Source organism: Mauremys mutica, chromosome 4 (genome assembly GCF_020497125.1).
Source record: "Mauremys mutica isolate MM-2020 ecotype Southern chromosome 4, ASM2049712v1, whole genome shotgun sequence".
Taxonomy (NCBI): Eukaryota; Metazoa; Chordata; order Testudines; family Geoemydidae; genus Mauremys; species Mauremys mutica.
In genome coordinates, this window is record NC_059075.1 from 26,263,890 (window position 1) to 26,277,035 (window position 13,146).

Here is a 13,146-nt window from a genome sequence, read left to right on the forward strand (position 1 = left end):
GCAGAGGGTAAAGGTCGTAGTTCTCAGGGCTGCTTGGTGAACGTACAGGTGTTGGAGGCAGCTGCTGGTGGTGGTAAGAACCTGGATGCTGGGGAAGGGGATTTCGAGCTGACATGGGGACACAAGGGAAAGAGCTTTGGGACAAGCGTGGCACGGGGGGGGGGGGGCGGGCGCGGTAGTGCTCTGCCTGCATGGTACGAGCGCCTGGATAGAGTCTGCTTGGCGCTCCAAGATGCTTATCAGCTGCTTTGTGCTTTTCTTCCTGTACACTGCATTTCTCTGGCGGATCCTGCTTTCCCTTTCCCTCCAGTACTGCACTTTTTGATTCCCTGTGACAGAGTGCTCATAACTGCTTGCAGCATGTCTTCTTTGCTTTTTCACAGCTTCTTTCGGAGGTTTTGTAGTCTCTCAGCCATTGATAACACGGGCAGCCGAGATCTCAAGGTTGCATCTGTAAAGGCAAAAATGCAACACTTAATAGAGGCAGCATTGTTTATACCAGACAGTTATTCCCCCGCAGTTAAGGAGGGTAACAGTCTTCACAATAGCATAATTTTCCCATCCCAAAGAGAGCGCACATAACCCACGGGAGCCCCGAAATGGTGAGTAAGGGGGACTGATTGTTTCAGGGCTGTACTGTCCTCAGGGTTTCTGTGCATTGGGGAAAGCAAACAGCTGCAGGGGGCACCTACACTGAACACTATCTCAACATTTTCCACAGGAGTTTATCCTGGAAGATATCTCGCTGCTGCGGGTCACCTGGGAAGCATGAGAGGGTCTTCTACTGCAATGCGGATTCCGCCCTGGCCCCTATGCAGCTTGCCTGTGTCTTGCAATGGTCCTCCCATCCCTCGCAGCACAGTGGCGCGGACAAGTTAGCCTGACTGGGACAAGGACCACAGTGGCTCTCCCAAGAAACCTGCGCAAGCGCATTGCCCACGCTCTGGCTGAAACTTTTGAAGAGATTACCGAGGCCGATTACCGTGACGTGATAGACTACATCAATGCGCTGTTCCGCATCTAGGCATGCATGCATGCAGCCCTAACCCTCCCTCGTCTCCCGAAAAATGTCAATCCTGAAAATAAAATCCGCTTACCGGGAACCCGCTCCTCTGTTTGTCCTCCACCAACTACCGGCTGCTGCGACTGGCTACCTTCCTCCTGGCTTGAGAAGAGCTCCTGGCTGCATGCCTCCTGGGACTCCGGGGTGTCTCCCCCCACCCCAGTACCCTCAGTCTCGCTTTCCTCCTCCTCCCCCCCCACTCTGAAGTGTCCATCGTGGTCCTCGGAGTGGAGGTGGGGTCACCCCCAAGTATCGCGTCTCCAGCTCTTTGGAAAAATGGCAAGTCATGGGGGCAGCGCCGGAGCGGCGGTTTCCCTCACGGGCTTTGCAGTAGGCACTCCGCAGCTCCTTCACTTTAACCCTGCACTGCAGCGTGTCCCGGTCGTGGCCCCTTTCCAGCATGGCCCTTGATATCTGCCCATAGGTATCGTAATTCCTATGGCTGGAGTGCAGCTGGGACTGCACAGCTTCCTCCCCTCAAACACTGATGAGGTCCAGCAACTCGCCATTGCTCCATGCTGGGGCTCGTTTGCCACTTGGAGCCATGGTCGCCTGGAAAGATTCACTGATTGCACTCTACACCTGGCTGAGCAAACAGGAAGGGGATTTTTAAAATTCCTGGGGCATTTAAAGGGCGGGTCTAACGCTTGGTCACCTGAGACCAGGGCAGTAGAGTTTGAACTGATGAGCAGAGTGGCTGAACAGGCATTCTGGGATACCTCTGAATACCTCTGGAGGCCAATAACAGTGCTTTTGGTGGCCACACTGGCGGAGCAGCGCTGCATCAGCAGCGCTATAGTTGTTATTCCCCAGGCTGAGGTGGAGTACAACCAGTGCTGTAGCCAGGGAGATACAGCGCTGTATGTGCCTTGCAAGTGTGGACGGTGAGTGAGTTGCAGCACTGTAAAGCCACCACCAGCGCTGCAACTCTCCAGTGTAGCCAAGCCCTCAGTTTCTGATGTGTAAAATGCAGATAATTCTAACTTACAGGGGTGTTCTGAGGTTAAACTCATGAATACATATGAAGTGTCTGATATGCTGAAAAGGAAAGGTGCTATATTAATGCAAACTGTTATTTATGAATAAGAATTTTGTTATTATATATATAACATGCATGTGGACAGCCAGAAACTGGTTTATTGAACATTAATAACTATATATCTATAATAGCTTTGTTATTTTGCAGTTGTCCCTTCTCCACAATCCAAATTAACCCTGTATTAATACTATGGCACTGCTACATATTGTAGAGTTGACAAAAACTCTTTGTTTTTATAGATACACACAGAATTCAGACTGCACACAAATTTGCACACAGTTCCAATACTTGTCAGCCCAAGTTGTCCTGAGGGATAGCTACTTTGATATGCACACAAGTGAAATGAAAGCACAGGCTGTTCAAGACTTTTTGCCTTTATTGCTTCAGTTCCTGTTTTAAATGATTTTAATAGTTACAGGCTTGTGCAGCTTTTCAGCTGGAACATTCCTTTGGGCCCAGTCCCATACTCATGAGAATTTTACGTATGCCTAAAAAGTCAGCTACAATGTTCTGTAGTTAAGTCAATGGTGGTGTAGTCTGGGAAGGTGCAAGTGTTAGGAATCGTAAGGGATAGGAGAGTAAAGATAGCAGTGTAAAGTTAACTTTACCCAGGGGCAGCTCTAGGATTTCCGCTGCCCCAAGCACGGCGGCATGCCGCGGGGGGCGCTCTGGCGGTCGCCGGTCCCGCGGCTGCGGTGGACCTCCCACAGACGTGCCTGCGGAGGGTCCGCTGGTCCCACGGCTCCGGTGGACCTCCCGCAGGCACGCCTGCGGATGCTCCACTGAAGCCGCGGGACCAGTGGATCCTCCACAGGCACGTCTGTGGGAGGTCCTCCGGACGCCCTCCCGTGGGACGCCGCCCCAAGCGCGCGCTTGGTGCGCTGGGGTCTGAAGCCGGCCCTGACTTTACCTATTCCACCTAGCTGAGTCAGTCGGTCCCTTTCAGGACAGCACTTTAAAGAAGGTCCACACTCACCCATATGCCCATCACTGTGAGGGTGAAATCCTGACCCCACTGAAGTCAGTGGGAGTTTTTCCACTGAATTCAGTGGAGACATGATTACACCCTAAATATCAGAGGCTACATCTACACTGTGAGCTAGGGGTGTGATTCCCAGTGTGCACAGACATACTCGCAGTAGCTCTCATCTGAGCAAGCTTGCTAAAATACTAGCGCAGCCATGGTAGCATGGGCAGCAGCAGTGACAGCACCTGCTAGCAGCCCACATATGTACCCATGGGGTTCGGGTGGGTTTTTACTTGAGGCTGCGAGCACAGTGCTGCCGTTGCAGCTACACTAAGATCTCACACAAGCATGTCTACGTGAGCTGGGGGGTCACACTGCTAGCTTTTAGTGTAGACATGTCCCAAGTGCCCCACAGAAGGGAGGACGTGGAGAATGGCAAAAGAGGTGAGACTTTGAACCTCCTTCCTGGTACCAGTTGCTGTGGCGGTACCATTCTACCCTCTCAAACACTTCTTGTCTTCAGAATTCTGTATAGAGAGTAATACTATACAGTATTATACAAGTATACAGTAATACTTGAAATCAGTATTACTGTAGCATGGCAGAGTTGTTGATATTTGTTCCAAAAACAAAGTGTGGATAATTACTGTCCAGAAGATTAGTGTTAGAGTTTAACTGCATCATCAGTACAGACTTTGAATGACCCGGCTAGTCAATATACTGAGCCCATGTTCCTCTGCCATTTTGGCTTTGCAATCCTTCCTTTGGGGGAAAAATATGTCCTTCTACTTCTGAGGCAGCTTTGAAATATATATACGAGATTTCCTTCAACCTACACCCCAACTGCATAAGTCCTTTGGGGTAATCAGGATTGAATTAAGACAGAATCTTTGGGATCCAGGCCAAAAGTTGAGAGGCCTGACACAGAAATGAGGAGAAAGTCAGAGGGCTCAGAGAAGACAGTCATGAGATCTGAAGGGAAAGAAATGGGCAAAGAAGTGAGAGGAAGAGTCCATTTGAGGGCTGAGGAAGAAAGACCATATAGTCTAATGGCAAGTGGGTGGCTACAATGAAAAGTTTCTGCAGAGAAGGCATTATTTTTAAAGTTCTCCTGAAGTTTTTATGGCTGAGACCCTATTTCATCTTAACCCATCCTTGGGGATAAAGGCTCAGCTGGATGTATCTCAATCCCTCCCCTTTCTCTCCCCTTGTCAGCATGTTCTCTTCCTCCTGTACATTTCCAACATTTCATTGCAAGCATGTAACTCACCAAGGGAGGCTATGGTGCTTACAGTAGGGGAACATGTCAGCATATTCTCTTCCTCCTGTACATTTCCACCAGGGTTAAAAATTCTGACTCTCCCTCCCTTTCCCAACTGACTGCGCCCTTTGAAAGGTGCACAGTGCCCTGACTCCCACGGAGTCGAGTTCCATTGGAACTGCTGGTAGTGTATTCAGCAGCCATCTGTCATTGCAGCTGCTTGCTGAAGAAATCAACTTAATTTTTTTGTAGTACTTTGGTTGAAAAAAAAAAAAAAAGCCCGAACAACAACAGCAATGGCCTGGCCGTTTCGCTGACAATCCAAACACAAGGAGCCACCCCTATCAGCAACTGAAAAGCCAAAGACCAATGAGGAGGAAATGATATCCACATGGTCTGATGGGCACGGACAGAGGCATAGGTCCTGCCTGATAGGAGTAACTCCCTTGTGGTGGGAGAATGAGGCCCAGGGAGCTTCTGGTCTCAAGAAGACAAAGCATGTGACTAGCTGGTTGCTAGCATAACTTAGAGGTGAGATCAGCACTGCCTAACTCTGCTTCTGTTGAAGTCAATGGCACCAGCATTTTCAAAAATCCCATCACACATGTTTAATTTTATGGCAATGTACAGAGTAAAGTGAAACATTTGGGAGCTGTAACAAAACCAATGCAAGGGTCAGGCAATATCTAATGGAATCAGGTGTTAAAGCCAAAAGGCCTTCAGCTTTGGTTTCTGCTTGTGATCTAGTTAGGTATCATGAGCCTCAACTTTTAGATGCTGCATTTCAGAGGCCAGAGAGAGAGATTAAATCCATTTTTTTTATTTGTAGGTGTTGAACTGTTTGGGGGGTTTGGGACTTTGCTAGCAGACACACTCGTTGCTGTCCCAAAGGCACTGGAGGCAACCACACCTGTCTTGACAAGAGAGCAGATAGCAATAGCCTGGGCCTTCTGCTCAACATCTGAAACAGAGCTGACAGCTTTTGACAAAGCATGAGAATCCTCTGGCCCCATCACAGTGCTGGCCACTTCCCTTTTTCTGAATATTATTCTTATTTACATTTTGTAGCTTGTTAAGTTGTGAATGAATAAGTTAGAGAGATTACCTCTTTAAATTTCCCTCATAGGGAGTTAAAAAAGCCTTGTAGGCAACAGGACACATTAAGACTGTTAAATGATGGATATGATTAAAGCATACAGAAATATTAAAATAATCCTTAAGGTGGAAGAAGGGAGAGAGATCACAACATCCATTTCCAGTCAATGCTGGTTGTAGCCTATGCAGGAAATCTTCAGAACCATAAATGTTGTTAAACACCACAGCATTTTCATTGCAAGCATGTAACTCACCAAGGGAGGCTATGGTGCTTACAGTAGGGGAACATGAGTCTCTCAAGTGAGAAAGCAGTTAAGGCAGCACAGAAAATAAATAATATGGCCCTTTTTGTGTCGGGGTGGGGGGCAGAGAGACAGGCATTGGAGAGTGTCATCATTCCATATCAACCAGGCATTACCCCTCGCAGGCCTGTCGTATTACAGGTGAGCCCTTACTTGACTTTGCCCTCATCCAGGGTATCCACAAGTCCAGGGTGACCATTATATGCAAAAGAGCATCCCCTTTTGGAGGGCCTCATTCATTAATAGAAAAGCAATACAAAACACATAACTTTCACCCCTACATCTCAGCTGTGTGACCAGGTCACTCTTAGTCCATCTGACCCCCAACAGAGTCCAGTGCTCGTCTCTATCCAGGCTCTTCCTGAGGGGTTCTTTCAGTTCCACTCTTTGTCACTGGTGTTAGGCCTCTTAGCTCTGGCACCAGACTACAATATTTCTCTGGAGCCAGAGGTCTGGGGGAGTCCATCTACTGTGACTCTTCTCCAGGGATAATGGGTGATCCTTGTCAGGTGAGGCTTCCAGCCAGTGTCAGGGAGACCCCTTGGCTGAGACCAGGACTTCTTGGATGCCTGCCGACTGTAGTCCTCCATCTATAAGGCTCCCCTCTCTATGAGCACCTATTACAAGCTCCCCATTCTGGTCAGTTCTGAGAGATCACCCTCTATGCTTTCCAGCTCAGACCTCTCTTGGGAGCTCCTGTCCACAGGAGCTTTCTGCTTCTCTTAGTAGTTCCCCTCTGACCAATGGCGGCTCTATGTTTTTTGCCAGCCCAAGCACAGCAATCAGGCAGCCATCGGCGGCGTTTCTGTGGGAGGTCCACCCTGGTCAGCCACCTTCGACGTACCCGCCGCTGAATTACCACCGAAACTGCGAGGCCGGCAGACCTCCCGCAGAACCGCTGCCGAAGGCTGCCTGACTTGCTGCCCCAGGCAGGAGCTTGCTGCGCTGGTGCCTGGAGCTGCCCCTGCCTCTGACTGAGCGTGGGTAACCTTTATTAGGTCCAGGTGCTCATTTACTAATCAACCATCAGTTAATTACCATACAGGTGGGGCCTTCAGAAGGCAATTTGGGGCAGGCTGGCCCTGACTCCCCATGAAGGGCTGCTGCCCTGTGACATGGCGGTTTGTTTCAGTTTCTGGACAGTGCATTTGGCACCTTTGGCAGAGAAGCCTGAGGTGACAGGTTTCTGTCTCCACCCACACAACACCCACTGCATATGTGAAATTCAGACATACTTTTATATATATAATTATCCCTGGAGCCCCAGCGATATATAGAGTCCTTTTTTAAATGAAAGAGAAAAGAAATCTTTTCAGTCTTTCCCATCTACTGCTGGCAAAGAGAGAGAGAGACAGACAGACACCTGACAGTCAGACAGCCTGATAAGACTCGCTGGATTTTTTTTTATTAATTTTTTTTTCATATTGAAGTTCTCAAGCACACAGTACGAAGGGGCTGGGAAGAAGATAGAAAGAATGTGGGGCCCATTATATCCAAAGCGTTTCCCTTTTTTTTTTAACGATACTATTTAAATAGGCAGGTATTTCAAGCTTCTTCTTTTTTAAACATACTATTCCACAAAAATCACCTGCCCAAATCCTTGAGTCAAGCTGAAACACTGGCCTGCATCTCATGTATATGAACGATGATGTTGCTTTCCCCACAAAAGGAATTGGGTTTGAAACAGAGACCGAAAATAAATGGACCCTGCCCCCTCATACTGGCTTTTCAAAAGCTTTTTAAAAATAACCATATGTATGTGCTTTGGGCCTCTGTCATACAAAACCTCCAAGAGCCCCATTCACAGTCACTAATAATCATCCCACTTGGCTGTGAAACAGGCTTCTACATTGTGCCCATCTAGATAGATAAAAGTCAGCTAGTCTGTCTTGGCTTGTGTTGGCTGGTTCGGCAAAGCTCCTGTTGAGAGACACAAGGGACAAGAGACTAATAATGCAGGCAAAGGACTTGAGCACAGGCTTAACTTTATGCACAGGAGCAGTTTGACTGACCCTTCAGTACTTTGCTGGCCAAAATGCCTGCCCTTCTCCTTTTCTACTAATTCAGATACAAAAGCTATATTTTTATTAGGAAAAATTAGTTCAACTCACAGCTAAATAAGCAACGACACATCCCCTTATTAACCAGCACATGAGGTCAGGAAGAAAAATTGTGTGGCCATTCCGCAGCTGCTAAGTCTGATTTCAGCGAATACTTGGCTGCCTGTCTTATGTCCATACACAAAGGGTAGCATCTGTGCCCACTCACTCACCAGTTGATCCTGCCATTTTCTTTGGCTACATAGACCGAAGCATTACAGAGGTTTGCAAGATCTGCAGGACTTTTGAAGCAGGTTTTCCTTTTGTGTTAACACAGAAGCATTGTCAGCTTTACAGCTCATCTTATGTATTTTCACTGATTTTTCCCTCAAAATATAGTACTCAAGTGGAATAAAAGATGATATACAGTTCACAGACAGATTCTTTGCTGCTATCTAAAATGACTCCTGTGCAATGGACTTTTGTAAACACTAAAGTCCACCATAGATGTCAGATGATATGTAACACAAGCATATTCTGTGGGAAGACAAGCTCAGGAGAGAAAACTCAATCAAGAGTAGAAAAACAAAACATAGTTCAAGGAACAAATGGTTTGCTCCATTTATAAAGTGGGTAACCAGCTGAGTTGTTAGAAGTCCAGCTTGTCAACAACAGCATACTTATTGATAGCAGGAAAAGGAAACAGGACACCTCTCACACTTTGATAATGCCACAGAAACAGCTCTGATAGAGATAAGAACTCTCAGACAGTAGTCATCTGACAAAGGGTGACTCAGCACCCCAGAAGGTCAACCCCAAAAGAGGCGGCATACCAGATCGATTGTGCCTTATGAGGGAGAGCCTACAAATTCCTGCTAGCAAAATAACCAGACAGCACGCAGAATGTTTGTGTTTGTTTCCTCATGAGAGTGATCTGCTACACGAAGGGCAAAATCCGCATGGAATTATGCAAATTTAAACCAGTAGAGAATCTCACCCGAGTGTTGCCAATCTGCCTCTTGGAAAAACCACTCCATGACCATTAAGGGCTCTGTATCCAAAGCCTAAAATCTGAGCACCACAATAGTACTAAGGAAAAATGTTTGGTTCCTGACTCAGATTCACATTTCCAAACAGTCCCATGGGGGAAGATCCATAGCCCAAATCATGAAAATCACTCAGGTCATTATTTGAGTAAAAGCCTTCCCAGGTAAGTACCCTGGTATTAAATTAAACGAACAATTCCACTTCCTTCCACAGCGAGAGATTGTTATGCCATTTAGATCATAATTCTTCATCTCAGTATATGAAGTATTTGAATCTCACTTAATGCACAGGTGTAACATCTATGAATGCTGGAGAAGCAAAGTCCCTAGATTTTTATTTTCACATTAAAGAATCACATGCAAAGATAATGAGTTGGCCTTTTGGTCCCCCACAATATTTTAAACAAGCCTACGCTGTTGATTTAACACAGCCACAATTTCTAGAGCACTACTCGGCACATATCTATAATCAGGAGTATTTTACAAAGGTAGTGCTTAACAATGTTAGATGAGGCATACCATGGCAGTCTTAGAGCCACACTTATAACTAAGAATCTGCTAGTGAGAGTGCAAACTGTATTACACAAAGGATTCTCATCAAGTAAATCCACTTAGCTGGAAGGATCAAGATGGATTGGTGTTATATGGGAAATAGTCTTATAGCACTCAGAAGGATGGCGCTGGTGCTACCTTGTCTGTTAAATACCTTATCTATCTGTGATCAGATGTTCCTTAACCCCTTCACTGCAGACAGGAGCTGTAAACTCAGTGCTGAAGGAGTTTTGAGTGCTGATCTATGCATGCCTAAATAATGATGTTTTCTTTGACATGACCTAAACAAATCATATTGTTCCGGCTTTGGAGGTCCTAGTGTTATTTATTAGCATTAAGGTTTCATGTGATTGTAAAATTCTACTCAGAGTGCACTAGAAATGCAAATTGCCAATTAAAGTCCTTATATTTATACCAATATAAATTTATAAAAATTCCAACCAAAAAAAAAAAAAGAAAAGAAAAAGAAAGAAAGAAATTCTAACGCGCCACTATAAAAACTTTATATTGTTGAAATTAGAAGCTAAAGACTTTTTACAAAAGTGTTCAAAATTATTTTATTTTATCCGTATTTTTAATATTCATACAAGTGGCAAGAACAAAGTGAGGCAAATTTGCATTTCATATCTCACTAAAGCTACTCCACATATACATGATAACACATCCAGAGAACAATAAGATATCCTGTCACACATATATATTTTCTAAAACTGCACAAAAGGAGGATTTCAGGGATGCATAAATTAACTTCCTATCTCTAAATTATTAACCCAGACTATTCCTGGATGTGAACCAATATCAAATGACACAGGAGAAAACACTATATATTTCACATTCCTTTCCCATGTAATATTGACAAATTAGCAGGCAGAGCTGAATAAATATTGGGAAATATTTTTCATTTGAATTTTTCTCAAATGCACTTTGGCTGGGTTCACTCGTGTTTTGTGTTTGGGGTTGGTGGTGGTGGTTCTGAGCATTCATCCAATCTAGGTTTCTTAGCACAAAAGCTTGTGGGAAACGACTGAATACGTATGGGAAGTGAATTTTTAAAATTAGTTCTCCCACAAGCTTTTCTACTAGACATCTGATGAAGGTCCTGATTCAGGACAGCATATAAGCACTTGCTTAAGGACTGTCCTGAATATGGATGGATCTTAGTGCTTTCCTGAATTGGGGCTTATAAGAATTATACTTATTCAGTCATGGAAGAGAAACTAGATGACTTATGTGACCAATCATGACTAAGCAATACCTGCTGAATTTTGGCAATGGCAAATTTCAAAAATCAAGATACTGGGCAAACAAAAAGTGACAAAATATTTCACTGAATAATTACCAATAATAATGAATTTACAAATAATAATAAATTTGAAATTGCCATCTATTTGCAGAATTTCTGAGAACTGTCCTTCCCCTCCTCCACCCTTTATTTTAACTTCTGTTTATAGCAGACCCCAAATATCATCAATCTTCAACTGCTTTTGTAATCGAAATGTTATCACCCATGGGCATGTTTGTGGCACCATCTCTGTACAATCTTGTCAAAAAGGTAGCATGCTATCTATCAGTGCATACAATTTCTATAGTTACACATTGGCTTTATAACTTAATTTCCTACCTCAACAACTTTAAACCATAATTCTAACTATGGCCGAGTCAGAGATTACATAAAACTCCAAAAATCACCTAATTGTCACCATTTTCCTTCACTTAAACTCAGGCATATCAGCTGCCAAGATATAATGGGCTCATTTCAAACATTTTTCAGGGTCTCTGACTTTCAGGAGTACAAAACAAGCATAGTATGCAGCCTAAAGGCCCAAAATGGCTCCAAAACACACATACAAAATGGGAAATGACTGCCTAGGAAGGAGTACTGTGGAAAGGGATCTCGGGGTCATAGTGGACCACAAGCTAAATATGAGTCAACGGTGTAATGCTGTTGCAAAAAAAAAAAAAGTGAACATCATTCTGGGATGTATTAGCAGGAGTATTGTAAGCAAGACATGAGAAGTAATTCTTCCGCTGTACTCCGCACTGATTAGGCCTCATCTGGAGTATTGTGTCCAGTTCTGGGCACCACATTTCAGGAAGGATGTGGACAAATTGGAGAGAGTCCAGAGAAGAGCGACAACAATGATTAAATGTCTAGAAAACATGACCTATGAGGGAAGATTGAAAAAATTGGGTTTGTTTAGTATGAAGAAGAGAAAACTTAAGTACATAAAAGGTTGTTACAAGGAGGAGGGAGAAAAACTGTTTTTCTTAACCTCTGAGGCTTGAGCAAGAAGCAATGGGCTTAAATTGCAGCAAGGGAGGTTTAGGTTGGACATTAGGAAAAACTTCGTAACTGTCAGAGTGGTTAAGCACTGGAATAAATTGCCTAGGGAGGTTGTGGAATCTCCATCATTGGAGATTTTTAAGAGAAGATTAAACAAACACCTGTCAGAAATGGTCTAGATAATACTTAGTCCTGCCATGAGTGCAGGGGACTGGACTAGATGACCTCTTGAGGTCCCTTCCAGTCCTATGAGTCTCTGATTCTATGATTGGCTTTAAATTCCATCCCTTATTCTCTTCCTGCCCAAATCTTCCCTCTGAACTTGAACTGAATATCAAACAAACATTTTCCACTGTCCAAAACAGCTTAGTTAATAACTCTCTTCACTACTTTTACATTTTTTGCACAGTGTGTGGGCTTCCGGGTAGGTCTGGAAGTACTGAACTACCAAGAGAAAGGCTGTTTTTTATGGGACTCTCAGTCCAGCCACAAGGAGATATTATCCAAAATCTTGTGAGCAATCCCACTGTTTTGTATACCCAAGAGATTTGGATAAGTTCAGATAAGGATCCCACATTTTGGACAATTATCTGAACCAAACTAAATTGTCTGATGTTCAACACTTATTGAGCATTATTATCCACAACTCTGAATGAATCTGGAGCAGCATAAAATAACGCAGCAAAAATCACAATTGTTTTTATAACATTTTCTTGTGTGGCATAGTTGTTAAGGTACTAACATGGCAAATGTGCATATTTTAAAGTGACTTTGTGTGCCCTGATCACACTAAGATATTTTCATGGAGCCCTGGACTCCACACATACCAAAATTATAACCCACATCTGGTTTTCATAGTTCAAATTGCTGCATGAAGTTCACTCACACTTTGGCATGTGCCAAAACTATGGCTGAATAAAGAAAGCACTTGCCAAGTATATCCACTTTCTAAAACTAGGCATGTTAACAACTTCAGGAAGCATAAGTCAACCTCCTCTCTCACAGTTCCATTAGCAATAACCTGCTTTGTCACTGGAGCAATATAAACAAATGTAGTAAAAAAAATCTAGAAAATCCCCCATGTGTTGTAATGTTTCTCACAGAACTCTGGCAAATTAGCTGTAGTCATAAAAAATTGTCCTTTAAAAATTGCTTAGCATGCTTATTATAATCGAACCGACTGCAGTAAGTGTGCCTCTGCTGGGGCAGATATGAGTGTATCATGAGCTTATTGAGGAACAGTTGTCTTGTGGTTAAGGCACTGGAGTGGGATTTAGATCTCAGTTAAATTCCCAGTTCTGCCACAGACTCTCATGTGACCTTGAGTAAGTCACTCAGTGTCTGTGCCTCAGTTTGCTATCTGTAAAATGGGGATGGTAATGATAGAAATGTAGGGCTGGAAGGGACCTTGTGAGATTATCACATACAACCCCATGTACTGAGGCAGGACCAAATATACCTAGACCATCTCTGACAGGTATTTGTCCAACCTGTTCTT